General features: G+C 42.7%; 1 pseudogene; it reads right to left on the reverse strand.

The window, feature by feature from the left end:
• Positions 1-555: 555 nt before the first annotated feature.
• Positions 556-3,786, reverse strand: LOC147895163 (pentatricopeptide repeat-containing protein At2g13600 pseudogene; annotated as a pseudogene).
• Positions 3,787-19,115: the final 15,329 nt, after the last annotated feature.

Consider the following 19,115-nt stretch of genomic DNA (forward strand, 5'->3'; position numbering starts at 1 on the left):
AAATTTCTTCAGTATGTTTCATTCCAAACAACAGAACTTCCCCAAATGGTAATAAATGGATAGTAACTTAGAGACATTCTTCTGGTCTTCTCTTAGAGCTTTGTACGAGTCCTCATTGCTTTTCCAAATATTAGGTCGGTACTAAGACAAGACCAAGAAAAAATGAACAACGAAAGGCAAATCTCAAGTTCTTGTTCTTTGACATGTGCAAACCGAGGGCAAATGAGTGTATGCTTTGGGCTGAGCATATAAGCACTTAAAAAAAAACCTTTTGAGCATCGAGATATGGATCTCAATGTGGAATGTGGCCTCGTGTTGATTGAAATAATGCCTACAGGCATGAATGCCAATGTTCTGACTGGTTCACAAGGACTATCCACAATGGAGCTGCCGATATAGGACCCAAAACCATGATAGGATAAAAAGAAGGAAGTTGTGGTAATTATAATGGAGCTCTGAAGCAAGTTCCCACTAGCAGTGGAGCTACCCACCTTGGCCAAACTGGAGCTGATTCAGCCTCACCAAGCAAATGCAAGCTTAAAATTGAGCCCCGACGAATGGATGACACTTCCATGTGAGAAACAAAAAATGTCCAGTAGAGGAGCACCTACAAGAGGTTGCAGAGATAATGTAAGGTTGTCTCCTAGCACAAGTGAGATAGAATGGAGTAAGACAGAGACTCAACAGAATGCATTGGCTCAAATTAAACGGCAGTAGTTTCAAAGACCTTAAAATCACTTTAAGCATAGGGTAGCTGCTGAAGGTGGTGCCTTATTGTAAACAATCATTCAAGTTCCAATTCCACACAGAACAGATAGTGGATATCTTGGTCGACTTTCCAATCATTGAAACCTTGTTGGTGGATTATGAAGCTCTAGTTGTCCCAATGAAAATCAAGCACATCACCATCAAGGGAGTTATCATTGATGGCGCGTGGGAGTGAATATCATCTTTAAAGACCTCATTCTCAATCATCTTAAATGAACAACATTCCATGTGTAGATGGTAGCCGGTAATACCCAAAGGCATGCTCTAGGTCGTTTGCCTGAACATTGGAGGCATATACTTTGTCTCCACATTTCGGGTTCAGTGGTTCCCAGGTATCCACTAAAGGTTTGTTGGCACTTGGACCTCTTGCCCCTTACGTTGGATTGCTGTGACTTCAGTATCCCGTATCACCTTTGCTTTCTTCAGCCTCGGTCTGCCAAGCAACAGGGCTTATCCATTTATTGGTACAGACGTAAACCAAAATCAATAGGCAGATTCATACTATGGCAGCACATGCATGCTCAATGTCATCATGTTGCTGACTCATATCTCTTCCGAGGGAAGGTGTCAGTCATGCATTGCTTTGTTGATCTCAATCAACATTCAATCCTGTTGCCGATTCAAATGATTATCATTGAAAGACTTTCACACAGTTTCTACACTGTCCCATAACCCAACAGCTGCATACATATTTGAAAGCACCACATATGAACCAGTACTGTCTGGATCAAGTTTGAAACAATTTGTTGCAGCACGCACACCACGCTCTATATCACCATGAATTCTGCAGGAACCAAGCAAGCATCGCCATGCGATTCCAACCTTCTCAGATGGCATGGTTTTGATCAAGCCTTCTGCTTCATCTAGCTTCCCCGCACGACCAAGAAGGTCAATCATGCACAAGTAATGATCTCCAGTGTGTGGCATGCCATGATCTCTTTTCAGAGAAAGAAATAAATGGCTGCCTTCATCAACCCATCCTGCCCGGCCACACGCAATAAGAACACAAACCACGGTGATCTGGTCTGGCTTGAAGCCTTCAAGCTGCATCAAACAAAAAAGATCTAGAGCCTCTTTGTCAAGTCCATTTTGACCAAAGCCTGCAATCATGGCAGTCCAAGAGCACACATCCCGGTATTGCATTTTGGCAAATACTTTCCTGGCCTCACACAGACTGCCACACTTCCCATACATATTAATGAGAGCATTTCCCACCACAATGTCCTGCTCATATCCACCCTCAGCTATAGCTACATGGACATCCTGTCCCTCTTCGAGGGCTGCCAGGCTTGCACATGCATCAAGGACAGAGACAAAGGTGACCTTGTCTGGCTTGATGCTTTCAAGCTGCATACGAAAAAAGAGATCAAGAGCCTCTTTGCCATGCATATTTTGGGCAAACACAGCAATCATTGCATTCCAAGACACAAAATTTCGATGAGGCATATTCTCAAAAATACTTATCGCATCATCGAGCCTCCCACACTTGCCATACATATTGACGAGGGCAGTCCCCACCACCACATCTTGCTCGTATCCATTGTGAACAATGGCAGCATGAATCTGGCGCCCCTCGTCTGGGGCTGCAAGGCCAGCACAGGCATCAAGAATACCAAGGAAGGAGACCATGTTTGGCTTGATACCCTCAAGTTGCATCCAGCGAAAGAAATACAGTGCCTTTTTGCCTTCACCATTCTGGGCAAAAACAGAAATCATGGCATTCCAGGAGATCGCATCTCGATGAGGCAATTTATGAAAGACACCTCTTGCATCATGCAAACTCCCGCACTTGCCATACATATTGAGCAGGGCAGTTCCCACTGCGACATCTTGGTCGTATCCGGCGTCAATGACATCAGCATGGATCTCCTCTCCCTTTTTAAGATGTGCCAGTCTGCTGCATGCATCGAGAGCACAAAGATATGTGATCCTGTCTGGCTTGAAACCTTTACCTTTCATTTGATCAAATAGATTCAGAGCGTCCTTGCCGTGGCCATTCTGGGCGTATGCTGCAATCATGATATTCCAGGACACAACATCCTTTTGCTCGACCCTGTCAAACGCGGTGCGGGCATCACCCAAGATCCCGTTCTGCCCATAAGCCCTTATCAGAATATTCCGGGAGTAGAGATTGGGGTCCTGAATGTTGTCATACGCGGCTCGAGCCTCATGCACGCTCCCACAATTTGCATACATTTCGACGAGGGTATTGCCCAAAAAGGTGTTGCGATCGAGACCGCACTGGCGAATGCGAGCATGCAAGAGTCGACCATGGGTAAGGGACTTGAATTTACCGCAGCGCCGCAAGAGAGCGGCCAAGGAAGAGGCACTGGCGGGTTGAACGAGCGTTTGATGAAGCTCGGCATTTGTGGGTGTTGAAGCTGCGGAAGTGTGGAGGAATGGGGTTGGGGATTGCAACAACAAGGGGAGGCTTTTGAGGAGGAAACTGTGTTGGGGAAGGTGAAGAAGGCGATGCAATGCCATGTGCAGCCAACTGCTCTGAGGTCCATTGTTTCTCCTTCACAAACACCTGCTCGGACAGGAGCAGCAGGTGAACGTACCAAGATATGAAGAAGATGAGACGCCCACTTTCGATTCCCTTGCAAAAACCCCTCGCATAGGTCACGCACCTCGGCTCACTCTCTGCCCCCACGCAGCTGTGAGCTGTCTGCTTGTCTCAGAAGACCCCTGCTTCGTCAGGAATTGCAAGAAGGGGATACGGATGAGGAGGAAACTGTGTTGGTGAATGTACAGGAGGCGATGCAGAGGGAACTGGACTGAGGTCCATGGTTCTCCTTCACAAACAGCCGCTCTGGTGCACTTGTGAGCAAACATGCACAATATATTGTCTGTACGTTTAATTCTCCCCCCTGCTGCCTCTGCTACCTCTCAGCATAGGCCACCTGAGCTGGAGAACTGCATTTGGTCCTGTTCGATTCCCTCGCAAAGACCCCTGCTACCTCTCAACATAGTCTGCGTGACCTTAACTGTTTACTGTCAGTGTTGGATTCCCTTGCCAATTCCCCTGCATTGGCTCCTTAGCTGCCCCTCATGAACACCCCTGCCACCCCTGTAGATAACGGCAAAGCCCATGCAATGCCTTGTGTAGGGCATTCGGGAGCCTAGGACACTATTTAGATCCATGATTCTCCTTCACCAAGAGCTATTCGGAGAGCAGCTCTAGGTGCATTTCCCACACACAAGGAAAGATTGGATTGGAGGGAGAGCACTTTATTGGGAGAGAAGCTTTGGAGGGAGAGCACTTTATTGGGAGGGAAGCTGGCGGAATGCGGCGAGGAGCCAACTCCACAATCCCTACACATAAGCTGGAATGTGGTCGGGTGGCCCCTAAGAACATTTTGTTACTCGCGGATTTTTTGCACACGTGAAACACTTAATGGGTATTCGATATGTGGTTGGTCTGACTTAATTGGCATTACCTAGAATTAGGCCTTTTGCTGCTTCCATGCAATACATTGGGACTCCATTGGGTATTCTTATCTCAAATTCATCTTCAGTTTCCAATTCTTTACGTTACGTCTACTGACCTAAAATTTCAAGTAGTGCAAGGTTCACAAACTCATGGATACTGTGGAGGGTTAAGAATTCTCAATAGTTGTATTCTAACAAGAATGGGATGCATCCTAGGGGTTTGTGGATTTTATGTAAACGTCAATTGGTTGTGTATCGAAGAATCAATGCTTTGTTGATATTATCGAAGTTGTGGCGAGGTAATCCTTGTGTTACAAAAACATATGCTAACATTGCTGCCGCAAACCACTTTTCGAGTGGCTTCTTAACTGAGAAAGTGCAATCAAAGCACTTTTCTGGCCGTTGAAGGCTAGAGGGAGGGGGTAATTTTAGTTAACGTTTAGTTATCTGAATGTAACTGGGCATTGCTGGTCTCAATGTTGTTATTGGGTATTTTAGTATAGTTTACTCCATCAGATTCACCATTTGTCAAATGGAAAACATGTTAGCTATCGTTTTCTTGTTTGTTGCATTCTTGTGTGTCAGTTTTTATGGATTACATTTTTGAGTTCTTTACGTTTTACTTTTTTAGTTGCGCTTTTCACCTCAGTTTAGTTTAGAACACGTTTTGATCGTACAGTGGAGATTTGCTTTCCACCGACCTCCAACCTTGCATAGCCCTATACAAAGCAAAGCTCGAACATCCTTATGGTGGAATCAAACCCTCGTAGCAACCACTCACATGAACTAACACCAATCACAGCTTCTCACCCTCGCCCTTGAATTTAGGGGTAGGCATAGCCCTATACAAACCAAGACTTGAAATATCCCCATGGGGAATCCAATGCTCGCACTCGCGTACGCAAACTAGTGCAACAAATAATTTATTGTCTAGTGTCCTCGCCCTTGAGGTCACACCATACCCAATCATGCAAGGTAATGCAACAACTCCTTTAGTGTCTAGTGTCTAGTGTCTAGTGTCATTGCCCTTGAGGTAAAACTATACCTAATCATAACTCCCCACACTTGCCCTTGGAATGGATTTTATATGAACATTGCTAAGGGCTCTACCCTTTGATCATAATTGTGCACCATTTGGATCAACGACCATCTAGGATAGAGAATTGTGCATCGTTGAGTTCAAGATTCTCGCTTAATAGTTAATCCACCTAGGTGCACAAGGTTCCTATCATCCACTCCCATTCAATATATGCTTTTTGATGCCATTGGGCTATCAGAAGGTAAGATTCCTTTTCATGCCCTAATTCTCTCAGAGTGGTGCACCTGGGGTTAACATCTTTCCCAAGGCTTACAAGAACCATGTTCCACAATCCAATATTTGCTAGGTACTTAGTGAAGGAGGAGATATGGAAAGGAGAAATTGTTTCAGGGTGATAAAAGGGTGCCGAGGCTGAGCTTTATTTGATGTCTACATCAGAGGCCTAATTTTGGCACATCCTTCTCTAGCCAAGATATCAATGGTTTATCCCAATCTACAGCTACTTCAAAGGCTTTATACACGTATTGGTAGATTGCTACGAGTTGGGAGGTGTGTCCTTTCTCCAATTATGTCCAATGATGGCACAAGTTTGTGCCTTAGAGAGCACGAGGCCCCTCGGCCAAGTTACAACTTTTGCAACAACTTATCCAACACAATCCTATAGAAGGGAAGGAACCAAATTTGGGGATCAAAGAGCAATGACATTGACTTACAAAGGAACAACCTTATAAATCCAACGATTGGGTTTATATTGCTCAATATCATGCTAAATGCCTGGTTGGGCAATCCCCAAGTGAGTGTATTTTGACTGTCGATCGTTCTACTTATGATAGGCCTTGATCCACTTCGATTCTATCTTGTTCATAGATCAAACAAACCACACTCCAAAGCTCTTTACTTTCCAACATTGAGATCTTCCATGTCCTTTCCAAGGTGCATCCTTGGAGCATCAAATAATTGGGGACCGTGGCTGTGATGGCCTTGCCTAATTTCAATAGGGCATCCTATAATGAATTTCCTCTGCAATGGTTTTCTACTTTGCATTATTCTTTGCAATGTAAGCATCATAGAGGCTTACTTGGCCTAGCAAATAATTCAAGGGAATTGGTGGGGGACTCAGTGCTTCTTGTCCTTGACAATGTCTTCTTGATCTAGCCCAATTTGTTTTAGCATATTTGAGGGTAATCCCTCTTCTCAATTGTTTCTTGGCCATCCTCAACCTTGCTTGCACATGCTTGATCTCAACCATAGCATGTGCTTTCCTTTTAGCTAGGTTCAATCATTTTCAAGGCTGAATTTGCTTCCAAAAGTTGACTCAATTGTATAGAGGTTGTAGCTACTATAACCTTGTAACTTAAATGTAACATTTGACCCTTCTTTTTGTGACTCAACTGTACCATTTTTAGGGTCCTGAGTCTTCTCTTTTGCATGTAACCTTGTATTATTGGTTTGACACCCTTCTTGGGAGTTGTAGGCTTAAGTCCACCATCCTTGGCCACATCTATATCTAGGCTAGAGAATGTGGAATCGTAAGGGAGAACTATGAGATGGGTGCTTAGATTAAGCCATTAGACTTATCAGATGGGTAGCACTATTAGAGTTGTAGGCTTAAGTCCATCCTAGGCTACATCTATATCTAGGTCAGAGAATGTGGAAACATGGGTAGCACTATTAGATGGGTGCTCAAATTAAGCCATTAAACTTCTTGCATCCAATAGTTGTTGTTGTGCAAAGATTGGGCAATAGGGTATAAAAACCAACTGGATGGAAGTACACTCAAAGTAGAAGAGAGAGGGGTGTGCCATGGATGGAGGTCCTAGTAGGCCAGGTCTGCATGTGGTTGCTAAAGGACTCCGAGTAGATTGTTAGGATGTTTTCCAAACTCGACACTCTAGGATCTAAACCTTGCAAGTATTCCACAATGTACTAGATGCTTTTGATGCAAGTTGGGCTACAGTTCTTGCTTGATAACTCGGCATAAGGGCTCTCTTATAGTTGCAAAGTGCATTAGCTGTGATTGTGTTAGGAGCAACACGACAACGGAGCAACAATGCAAGAAGCGAAATGTGCAAAATACAAAATACAGAAAGCACACAGAATGGAAGGAAAAGAGACACTGATATACATGGTTCACCCAGGGCTACACCCATTGAGAAGCAGCCAGTCCTACGTTTCTTCTTATCCACCGAGTGAGAAGAGACAAGTTACAAGTAGAATATTCACTGCTCTCATGCTATGTGAGCCACATGCCTTTTTACAAAGTCTGACCACATAATTCATGTGCCAATTTTCATATATTTTTTGCTTGGAGTGGGTATAACACACTTGGGTCCAAATCACGACCAAGAACAACCTCTTAAAAAAGGATCAAGCTCCACATACGACAGATTGTGTGTGTGTGATTCACTTTCTAGCTATAGGCTAGGCTAGAGTTTCTGCTTAGCAATTTGGAATAAGGGCTCTCTTGTGTTGCAAGGTGCATTGTGTGTGTGCGCGCGCGCATGTGTCTATGTGTGTGTGTGTTTAGGAGATGTATAGTGGGAGCTTTTTCCATTGGGGTGAAATTGGAAGCACGTCGTATTGCTTCTTCTTCCTGCCCCCGTTGCTCTCATCATCGTGAGACAGTTCCCCATCTATTATGGTCTTGTCCGCACTCTCGGATATTGATCACTCATGTCTCTCATTTGCTGCGGCTTCGGTTTCCCTCTATCAGATTCGGGAAACTCTTATGGATGTTTGGATGCTTCTCATCTCAGATGTCTCCATTCCTCCCTTTCTTTCACTGGGCTCGTTTTTGGGTACTATGGACTATTTGGACATAGAGATGGCATTTTAGGATGGGACAACAGTTCCCTCAGGCATATGCTTTCTTCAGAATGTCCCTCAAGCAATCTTTATATGATAGTTATGCTGTGAGGGATTTGGATGCTACTAGCCTTGAAGTGTTTTCTCACTGCTTTTGAGTGCTTCCATTAGGCTCTCTTTTGGAGTCTAATGTCATGTACATTGATTTTATGTTAAAGTCATTGGTTTCACAAAAAAAAAAAAAACAGTGTGCGTGTTTAGGGGCAAGAGAGTGGAGTGCACAAGAGCTAACTAACTATACATTGTGTTGTATTCCAAAGAAAGTAAAATATATACATGTTGACTAGTAGTTATGGTTAGGGTTAGGCTTTGTCGTTGCTATGCCCTATCTCTATGGTGTAATTTACACCATTCTCAACACCCTCTATGAAATTGCACTAGTTAAGAAGAAGGGGCTCGTACAAGACGTTTTTGGATTTTCTAGTGCATATGATAGCAACAAAGATTGTAACATAAAAAACCAAAAATATCAAAGTAGGATGTGCTGAGTAAGCAACAGTACAACGAGTACAACTTAGATCTTGCTTTATATTTGTACAAACTCCCATCTGACTTGACTTTAGCTTGTACACCCACTTGGTACCTATGACCTTGTGTTTGTAGGGTTTGGACACCAAGTCCCAGGTCATTTTTCAACATGGCATCCATCTCTGCCTTCACGGCGGCAGCCTGCCATTCCAATACATCTTTTGCCTCCTCAAAGGTTTGTAACTTATGGAGCTGAGCCACCAAGGTGAACTTGGCTGAGAATACATACACATTGCATTGTGACTGCTAGTGAACTCAACTTGACTAGGGAATCTTTGTGACGAGAATCCTGCAAGGTCTTCAAATACCATGTCGGTAACTTCCTATCACCAGAAGTTGACTTCAAGGGTGGCTCTAATGCATCTTGCTCTTCCTCTTGTTCTTTGGGATCTTTAGGTGTCGGTACCTTTGTAATGGTCAACATGGGTGTCAAAACTTTGGGAACTTTGATGACTTCTTCTTCTGCATGGGATGTTGTTTCTTCAAAGACTACATCCCTACTAATCAATATCTATCTCTTCACTAGATCAAAGAGGTTGTACCCCTTAAATTGTTCACAGTACCTGGTGAAGATGTACTTTCTGCTTTTGGAATCTGCTTTGTCTTGTCATCTTTATGCACATTTACGAATGCATCAGATCCAAAAATCCTCAAATGAGAGATAGTGGGCTTCTTACTATAATATGATTCATAGAGCGTCATATCTACAATGGCCTTGGACTTGGTCCTATTGATGATAACTGAGTATTCATTGCTTCACCCCAATAAGCTTTCAAGGGATATCTCCCTCTGATCATGGTCAGCCCCGCCTCTGTAAACGTTTGTTGCTTTCGCTCAACAACTTATTTCTACTGAGATGGTTGCTCAGATTAAGCCATTAAACTTATCAGATGGGCAGCACTATTAGAGTTGTAGGCTTAAGTCCATCCTAGGCTACATCTATATCGAGGTCAGAGAATGTGGAAACATGGGTAGCACTATTAGATGGGTGCTCAGATTAAGCCATTAGACTTCTTGTATCCAATAGTTGTTGTTGTGTAAAGATTGGGCAATAGGGTACAATAACCAACTGGATGGAAGTACACTCAAAGTAGAAGAGAGAGGGGTGTGCCATGGATGGAGGTGCTAGTAGGCCAGGTCTGCATGTGGTTGCTAAAGGACTCCGAGTAGATTGTTAGGATGTTTTCCAAACTTGACACTCTAGGATCTAAACCTTGCAAGTATTCCACAATGTACTAGATGCTTTTGATGCAGGTTGGGCTAGAGTTCTTGCTTGATAACTTGGCACAAGGTCTCTTTTATAGTTGTAAGGTGCATTGGTTGTGATTGTGTTAGGAGCAACACGATAACGAAACAACAATGCAAGAAGCGAAATGTGCAAAATACAAAATACAGAAAGCACACAGAATGGAAGAGAAAAAGAGACACTGATATACATGGTTCACCCAGGGCTAGATCCATTGAGAAGCAGCCAGTCCTACGTTTCTTCTTATCCATCGAGTGAGAAGATACAAGTTACAAGTAGAATATTCACTGCTCTCATGCTATGTGAGCCACATGCCTTTTTACAAAGTTTGACCACACGATTCATGTGCCAATTTTCATATATTTTTTGCTTGGAGTGGGTATAACACACCTGGGTCCAAATCACGACCAAAAACAACCTCTTAAAAAAGGATTAAGCTCCACATACGACAGATTGTGTGTGTGTGATTCACTTTCTAGCTACAGGCTAGGCTAGAGTTTCTACTTAGCAATTTCGCATAAGGGCTCTCTTGTGTTGCAAGGTGCATTGTGTGTGTGTGTGTGTGTGTGTGTGTGTGTGTTCAGTGGCAAGAGAGTGGAGTGCACAAGAGCTAACTAACTATACATTGTGTTGTATTCCAAAGAAAGTAAAATATAAACATGTTGACCAGTAGTTATGGTTAGGGTTAGGCTTCGTTGTCGCTATGCCCTATCTCTATGGTGTAATTTACACCATTCTCAACACCCTCTATGAAATTGCACTAGTTAAGAAGAGGGGGCTCGTACAAGACCTTTTTGGATTTTCTAGTGCATATGATAGCAACCAAGATTGTAACATAACAAACCAAAAATACCAAAGTAGGATGTGTAGAGTAAGCAACAGTACAATGAGTACAACTTAGATCTTGCTTTATATTTGTACAAGCTCCCATCTGACTTGACTTTAGCTTGTACACCCACTTGGTACCTATGACCTTGCATTTGTAGGGTTTGGACACCAAGTCCCAGGTGTCATTCTTCAACATGGCATCCATCTCTGCCTTCATGGTGGTAGCCTGCCATTCCAATACATCTTTTGCCTCCTTAAAGGATTGTAGCTCATGGAGCTGAGCCACCAAGGTGAACTTGGCTGAGAATACATACACATTGCATTGTGACCTCCGGTGAAAACTTGACTAGGGAATCTTTGTGACTTGAGAATCCTGCAAGGTCTTCAAATACCACGTCGGTAACTTCCTATCACTAGAAGTTGACTTCAGGGGTGGCTCTAGTGCATCTTGCTCTTCCTCTGGTTCTTTGGGATCTTTAGTTGTCGGTACCTTTGTAATGGTCAACATGGGTGTCAAAACTTTGGGAACTTTGATATCAAACTTCTTCTTCTACATGGGATGTTGTTTCTTCAAAGACCACATCCCTACTAATCAATATCTATCTCTTCACCAGATCAAAGAGGTTGTACCGCTTAAATTGTTTACAGTACCTGGTGAAGATGTACTTCCTGCTTTTGGAATCCGCTTTGTCTTGTCATCTTTATGCACATTTATGAATGCATTAGATCCAAAAATCCTCAAATGAGAGATAGTGGGCTTCTTACTATAATATGATTCATAGGGCGTCATATCTACAATGGCATTGGACTTGGTCCTATTGATGATAACTAAGTATTCATTGCTTCACCCCAATAAGCTTTCAAGGGAAATCTCCCTCTAATCATGGTCAACCCCGTCTCTGTAAACGTTCGTTACTTTCGCTCAACAACTTCCTTCTGCTAAGAAGTATGACCATAGGTAAGCTGGCACTCAATCCCATGCTTCCTGTAGAAAGTGTTGAACTCTGTGGAGGTGAACTCCCCCATCCATCAGTACGGAATGCTTTGACTTTCTTCTCTATTTCCTTCTTTACCTTGGCCTTCCAGTCTTTGAATTTCTCAAATGCCTAAGACTTCTTGGCCAGGCAGTATATCCAAGTCATCCGCCGACTAAAGTCATCCACAAATAGAAGAGTATACCTAGACCCTAAAAATGAGTTGGTTGACATTAGTCCACAAGTGACAGAGTGGACTAGCTCCGATGGTCCCTTAGCCCTCGATGTAGCCTTCTGTGGGAATCACTCTTGTTGTTGCTTGCCCTCCAAGCAAGCCTAGCAGACTTTTTGTGCACTTCTGATAGGTGGAAGTCCCTCCACCATCTTTGACTTTTGCATTTGTATAAGAGTACCATAGTTGACATGATTAAGCCTTCCATGCCACGTTTTGGAGTGCCCATGGCCGTGAACAACTAAAGCATGTAACTGGTATAAGCCCTCCTCCTTGACACCTTGGGCTCCGTCTTCCTTGGAAGTGATGGTGACTTCCCCATTCTCGAAGAGTATTGACATTTTATTCTTATCCATCTGACTCATAGAGAGCAGATTCGTGCATAGATTTGGAACAAACAACACACCTGATATTACCTTCTCTTTTCCCATTGTGGGGATGAAAGGAACACTGCCAACTCCCTTCACAGGGCATGTCGAGCTATCCCTCACGATCACCTTTGAATCAGAATGGTGGGTTCCCTCCATGGTATTTCTTGTTGGACATGTGGTTTGAGGCACCACTATCCATGTACCAAGCCTCTTTGTGTTTACTCGTTACGTGAGCAGAGCAGTGCTCTATGGCCAAGAAAAGCTCTCTAGTAGTGATGTTAGTTGTGTCTGTCTTAGGCTCCTCCTTGCTAATGGACTTCTTCTCTTTCTTTTAATCCACCTTCTTCTTCATGAGTCTTTGACATAATGACCAAAATTTTCACATAGAAACATTTTACCTTCTTTTTAGCTTTGAGTCATTGGCCTTACGTTTGGAGTCCTTGGGATGTGCATATTGAAAAGCAGGTGTTGGAGAGTCAAGATACGAGAAGTATGATCTATCTCCTACAAGTCCTTCAAAGTGGCCCACACCTCCACTGATATTTTAGCAATTTGGATATGGGGAACCACAGAGTCCATCATCATCCATATGACTAAAGCCTGGGTGGCCTAGGCATCTCTATCCTCCCATGCTTTGAGTTCATCTTTGTCCATCGACGTTAGAGTCCTTCCCTTGTTATCTACAACAAACCTTTGGCCTTGCATCCACTCTCCATAGCTTCTGGGATACAAGGTGATTCCTGATCTTTACCCTCTAGATGGGGTAACTTGTCCCATCTAACTTCCGGACTCTCCAAACTTAGGAATGGTCACAAAATTTAGATTGTGTTCATGTTAACGGAAGGGCCAGGTATTACTTGCAAATCTTTGTGATCAAGAAGTGAAGTCTGATCCATGCAAGAATACGATGAATTTGCTGCATTCAAATTGGTTTCAGTTGAGATAGTAGGAGTTGTTTCCTTTTTCTCAAGGCCTATGAGCACTAAATCAAAATTGTATATTGGCACCTACCCTTTGGCAAAAAGAGTATGAAGTACATCCTCTTTCCACTTAAAGATTTCAAAGATTTCTGATTGGAATACAACTAGAATGTGATGGCTCTCCATGCTAAAGATTGTTTGGGGCTTTGTTGTTGCTGAAACCTTGAATGACGGGCCTCAATGCAACATATTACCAAATGAAATGCCTTACCAAATTGAGTGACTAAACGAAGGACAAGCAGTTGATCCATTCATGAACATGCATATCATCTGGACCCCAAACCCGAGTGAGAAGCCAAACTATGGAGGGAGCAGTGAACTTAGGGCCAAATGGTGGAGCCAAAATGTAAGTTGGAGTTTTGGTGCACGTTAAGAACCCATTGATGTGTAGGTGCAATCATTGTAGATGATTGGCATGTTTCTATGTGTTGGCTATCCTTGACATATGATAGCTTATGGTTTGTTGTCTTTCTTAGATATCTAAAAACGTGTTTCATCCTAATCTAATAATGAAGACATGATTTTACCATAGAGGGGATCACAAGACAAACTTCATAGCATATGTCTAGCCTCGTTAAAGTCATCAAGTAGCTTAGCTTGTTGAAAATTTGCCAAAATAATGTAGGATTTGAGAACAAAGGGCTTTAGTTTTCTTTATAGTATTTCTATTCTCAAAAGGGTTGGTATGGCACCCATCGTCTTGAATTGTTCCAACATGGAGTCCATGTACCTTATTTGGTCTACATATTATTTCTATTATTATTTCTTCATATTATTTCTATTCTCAAAAGGGTGTACATGATGGGCGATTGCCGCCTTGGGTGAGTCGTTGTTGGCACACCACCATGAGAGGACACCTTGCACCACCATTGGTGGGCGCTATGGGATGGTCGTTGTTTAAGCAACCTATGTGTTAGGGACGGACGGGCTTGAGCAGGGTGCAAGAGGGAGAGAATAGGGGTGAGAGAGTTGGGGGGGGGGGGGGGGGGGGAGATGTTAAGATATCGAGCTCCACTCATGATATGCCAGGGTGACCGTTGTGCATTTATGTCACCGACTTGTTAGCTGCAGATGCGGTTGGTACACCGCCCATGAATAATGCCTAGATGATAGCTATCCTTATGTACTCTAGTTCATGGCTCACTTAGTATGCCACCTTAGTTAGCTGAGTTTGGTAATAGATCCACATATAGGGTTCTTTTATTTCTTTGTATAAGAGTTCTTTTGGCATTCACAACTAAGAAGAGGAAAATTGTTTTTAGCCTCCACCTTTGTGTGTATTCCCCCATTGTGTATGTGAGAAAGCCGCAAGTGAGACTCCTTCCTTCTCTCCCACTATCTTCACATGGTATTAGAGCCTGGTTCATAGTAAGGAGCTCAAGAAAGCAAACCAAGTTTGCGGTGTCTTAGTAAGAGGACCAGTGTTGCTTTCCTTTTTCGAGTTTGGGAGCAAATCTCTGCAGGTAGCACAGCCTGAAAGTGCAAGAGTGTATTGTCTCAGATTGAGACGCCCTACGCGGTGTGGTGAGAGGCCATTTTGGGGCCGGTTTTGGATTCGAGGCCGTTCCGGTGCCCATTTTGGAGGCGGAAGTTCTCCGCAAGCAATGAGAAAAAGGCACTATTTTTGTTGTGCGACCACTGCTCTGCACGTCGGTGAAAAGTTACCGTAGAAATTGCATTGTATGCTTGTGCACAGAGATACTAGCATCCTTATTGCCTGTTGATGCAAAATCGTCACTAGGAAGTAACTGTGTGGTCAAATACCACTTTCGTCAGTTTTGCAGATTTGCTCATGTGAGGCAGAAGCTGTGTTTTTTGCAGTGACAGAATATTTTGCAGTGTTCTATAATGGCATCTGATTCTCTGTCATAGATTATCACTGAAAAGCTTGACAAGAACAACTTCCAAGCATGGAAGTTTAGAATGACGAATTTCCTTATGGAAAAAGGCTATTGGGAGTTCATTACAGGAAATGAAGAAGAACCAGTTCTTCCTAATGTTCCCAATCAACAGGAAATGCAAGCATTTAAAGGATGGCATGAGAGAGCCAGAAAAGTTATGTACTGGTTGTCTATCAATATTTCAGATTCTATGATTGTGCATATTCAGGATGCAAGTACGCCAAAGGAGGCATGGGATACTTTGGAAAAAATGTACAACACAAATACGCAAGCCAGGAAAATGTAGCTCAAGCAGGAGTTGCACAATGTGCAGAGAGAAAATATGAGCATCAATGACTACCACATGAAGGTGAAGAAAATTGTAGATGCACTTGCTTCCATTGGGTCACCAGTGGAAGATGATGATCTAGTTTTTGTGACCTTGAATGGTCTAGGAAAGGATTATGCACAGTTCCGGACATCCATTGCCATCCATGAAAAATTTCCTGATTTTGAGGAGTTGTTTGCTCTTCTAATTTCTGAAGAGCAGAGAAATGGTGGTGCATCTTCTTCAGGAGAAACTTCAAAAGAAACTGTCTTCTACTCAAATGCTGGAAGAGGTAGAGGAGGCCGATCCGGAGGCCGTGGTAGAAATCAAAATATGCAGCAAACTCAAGAAAACCAGTCCTTTGGAGGAGGATGTGGTAACTCTAGAGGCAGGGGGAGCCAAAGAGGTCGTGGTGGATGGCAGAGAGGCCAAAATGCAAACAACAATGTTGAATGCTACTATTGTGGTAAAATGGGTCATATGGCTAAAGACTGCTACAAAAAGCAGAATGACATTATGAATGGAAAATTGCAGCAAGGCAATTATGCATCCTCTAGTAGACAGGGTGATGACAGAAATGAGCATTTATTTATGGTGCAACACATGACCAATTCTATGACAAGTGTAGAAGAAAGCAATAATGTGTGGTATGTTGACTCAGGTGCATTAAACCACATGACAGGTCATGCAGAGTGGATGCAGGATGTAAGGAAAATGGAAAAACCAGGATTTGTGGAGACTAGTGATGATACTGCACATCCTATTGTGCAGATTGGTAAAATTCCTTTGTCTATACAGGATGGGAAAAAGAAATACCTGTCTGATGTATTTCATGTCCCGAATATCACCAAGAACCTGGTTTCTGTTGGTTAAATGGTTGAGTAGGGCTTGCACGTCAAATTTAATCCTCATGGATGTTTTGTTGAGGATATGAAAAATAACAGTCGCTTGATAGCAAAAGGAAAGAAGAAGGGCAGGATGTTTACGTTGGATGCAGACATGCGAGAATTGAGTGCAGCAATGTTTGCACATGGGACCGGTGTAGTTGCAGATATTGATATCTGGCATAAACGCATTGGTCATGTGAATGTACAACGACTTAAATCAATGCAGGCCCAAAACATTGTTGTAGGATTGCCTAAATTCAAGGTTGCAGAAATGCATAAGGTATGTGAAGCCTGTCAATTTGGAAAACAGGCAAGGAAACCATTTCCTAGACATGTTCAAGAGAGTAAGAAGCCATTGGAATTAATCCACTCTGATGTGTGGACTACTAAAGCTGCATCTATTGGAGGCTGTCATTATTTTGTCACTTTTATTGATGATTACAGCAGAAAAATTTGGGTGTATTTTATGAAAAAGAAAAGTGAAGTGTTTGGGCATTTCAAAGCTTTTAAAGCTATGGTTGAAAAAGAAATAGGCCTGTAAATAAAATGCCTAAGGTTAGATGGAGGGGGAGAGTACCTCTCAAATGAGTTTGCAAGGTTCCTGCAGGAGCATGGCATAAAGCAGCAATATTCATGCAGTTATACCCCACAGTAAAATGGACTTGCAAAAGGGAAAAACAGGCATATTAGAGAGGTATCTTGGGCCATGCTAAATGAAAAAGACCTACCAGATTATTATTGGGCTGAAGCAGTTGCTACAGCACTTTACATAATGAACAGGACTCCCACTGCAGCAATACATGGCATGACGCCAGAGGAGATGTATACTGGTAGGAAACCAGATATTTCTCATTTGAAAATTTTTGGTTGCATTGCCTATATTCATGTGCCAGATGAGTTGAGGTCCAAGTTGGATCCAAAAGCTGAGAAGTGCATCTTTATTGGTTATTCTCTGCAGCAGAAAGGGTATAGATGCTATAACCCTTCTACTCGTAAGTTTACAGTGAGCAGAGATGTTGTTTTTGATGAGATGAGCAGCTGGTATAAACCAGTAAATGTGATTGATGATATAGATGCACAAAATGGTAATGCTGCACAGAATTCATAGCAGTAATCACAAAATATTAGTGGACCTACTGTGTCCTCTAGCAGTGGTTCACATACTTTGCCATGGACAGGCAGATTGAGATCAGGAGAATCTCCTCAAAGCAATGCAGATAGTGGTATGTAGGTATCACAAAAAGGAAAAGAGAAGGTAGATCAGCCCATGTTTGATGTGAATGCAGGTCACTCTTATGTGGATGGTGAATCCAGTGGCTCAAAACAGAGCATTGATGATGAGTTGGGTATTCCTTCTATTGTTACACCTGGAGTAAGGAAGACCAGGGATATTTTGAGAGCACCTGGAAGTGACCCTAATTTGCATAGATATACTAGAGTTAGGTATCCTGTGGATAGGTTGAAATATGATGGATTTACAGCCACTTACTATGCTTATATGGTCAAAGTGATACAAGAACCAAAACCCACTTCTTTTGAGCAAGCCATGGGAAAAGAAAAATGGGAGAAAGCCCTGGATGAAGAAATGGATGCCTTGGAAGCAAATGCTACATGGGAATTGGTGCCTTTGCCTAAAGACAAGAATGCAATTGGTTGTAAGTGGGTTTATAAGGTGAAGCACAATGCAGATGGTTCTGTGAACAGATACAAGGCAAGATTAGTTGTCAAGGGGTATGCACAGACATATGGCATTAATTATGAAGAAACATTCAGTCTGGTTGCAAGGATGGCAACCGTAAGAGCAATCATTGCTATGGCTGCATCAAAGGGATGGTCTTTACATCAGATAAAAGTAAAGAATGCCTTCTTGCATGGTGATTTGCAAGAAGAGGTCTTTATGGAGCAGCCACCAGGTTATGTTCATGCTGTTCATCCTGAGTTTGTTTGTAGGTTGAACAAAGCCTTGTATGGCTTGAAGTAAGCACCTAGAGCATGGTCTAACAAGATAGGATAGTATCTTGTCACTATTGGCTTTCAGATTTCCAAGGCAGATTTCTCACTTTATGTGAGAAAAACAGAGAAAGGTATTATGCTGCTTGTCATTTATGTTGATGATTTGATCATCACAGGTGATAGTGATGAAGATATCCTTCATGTGAAAATGCTATTGAAGCAGAAGTTTGAGATGAAGGATTTGGGAGAGCTATGTTATTTCTTGGGCATTGAGGTGATTAGATCACCAAGTGGGATACGGCTCTTGTAGAGGCAGTATGGATGGGATGACAGGCTGTAAGCCTATTTCAGTTCCTTTGGAGCAAAATGTGAAGCTGAGCGCAGATGCAGGTGAGCTTCTGGAAGACCCTACTATGTATAGATGCATAGTAGGAAGTTTGATTTATATGACTATTACCAGGCCAGATTTGAGCTATGCTATTGGATTGGTAAGTCAGTTTATGTAGGCTCCAAGGAAACCACATTTAGATGCGGCTAGACGCATACTCAGCTATGTGAAGTCCACATTGTAGTATGGACTATTTTATGAGGCTGGGGTTCAGATACAGTTGCATGGATACACTGATGTTGATTGGGCTGGTAGTATTTTAGATAGACGATCTAACAGTGGATATGTGTTCTCTTTTGGGAGTGCTGCAGTCACTTGGAGCAGCAAGAAACAGCCTACAGTTGCCTTGTCAAGCTGAGTATAGGGGTGCAGCAATGGCTGCATGTGAGGTAGCTTGGTTGCATAAGCTACTTTAT

Source organism: Dipteris shenzhenensis, chromosome 13, assembly GCF_047967505.1.
Source record: "Dipteris shenzhenensis isolate YYH24624 ecotype China chromosome 13, Dip_SZ_1.0, whole genome shotgun sequence".
In the NCBI taxonomy this organism is placed as follows: domain Eukaryota; kingdom Viridiplantae; phylum Streptophyta; class Polypodiopsida; order Gleicheniales; family Dipteridaceae; genus Dipteris; species Dipteris shenzhenensis.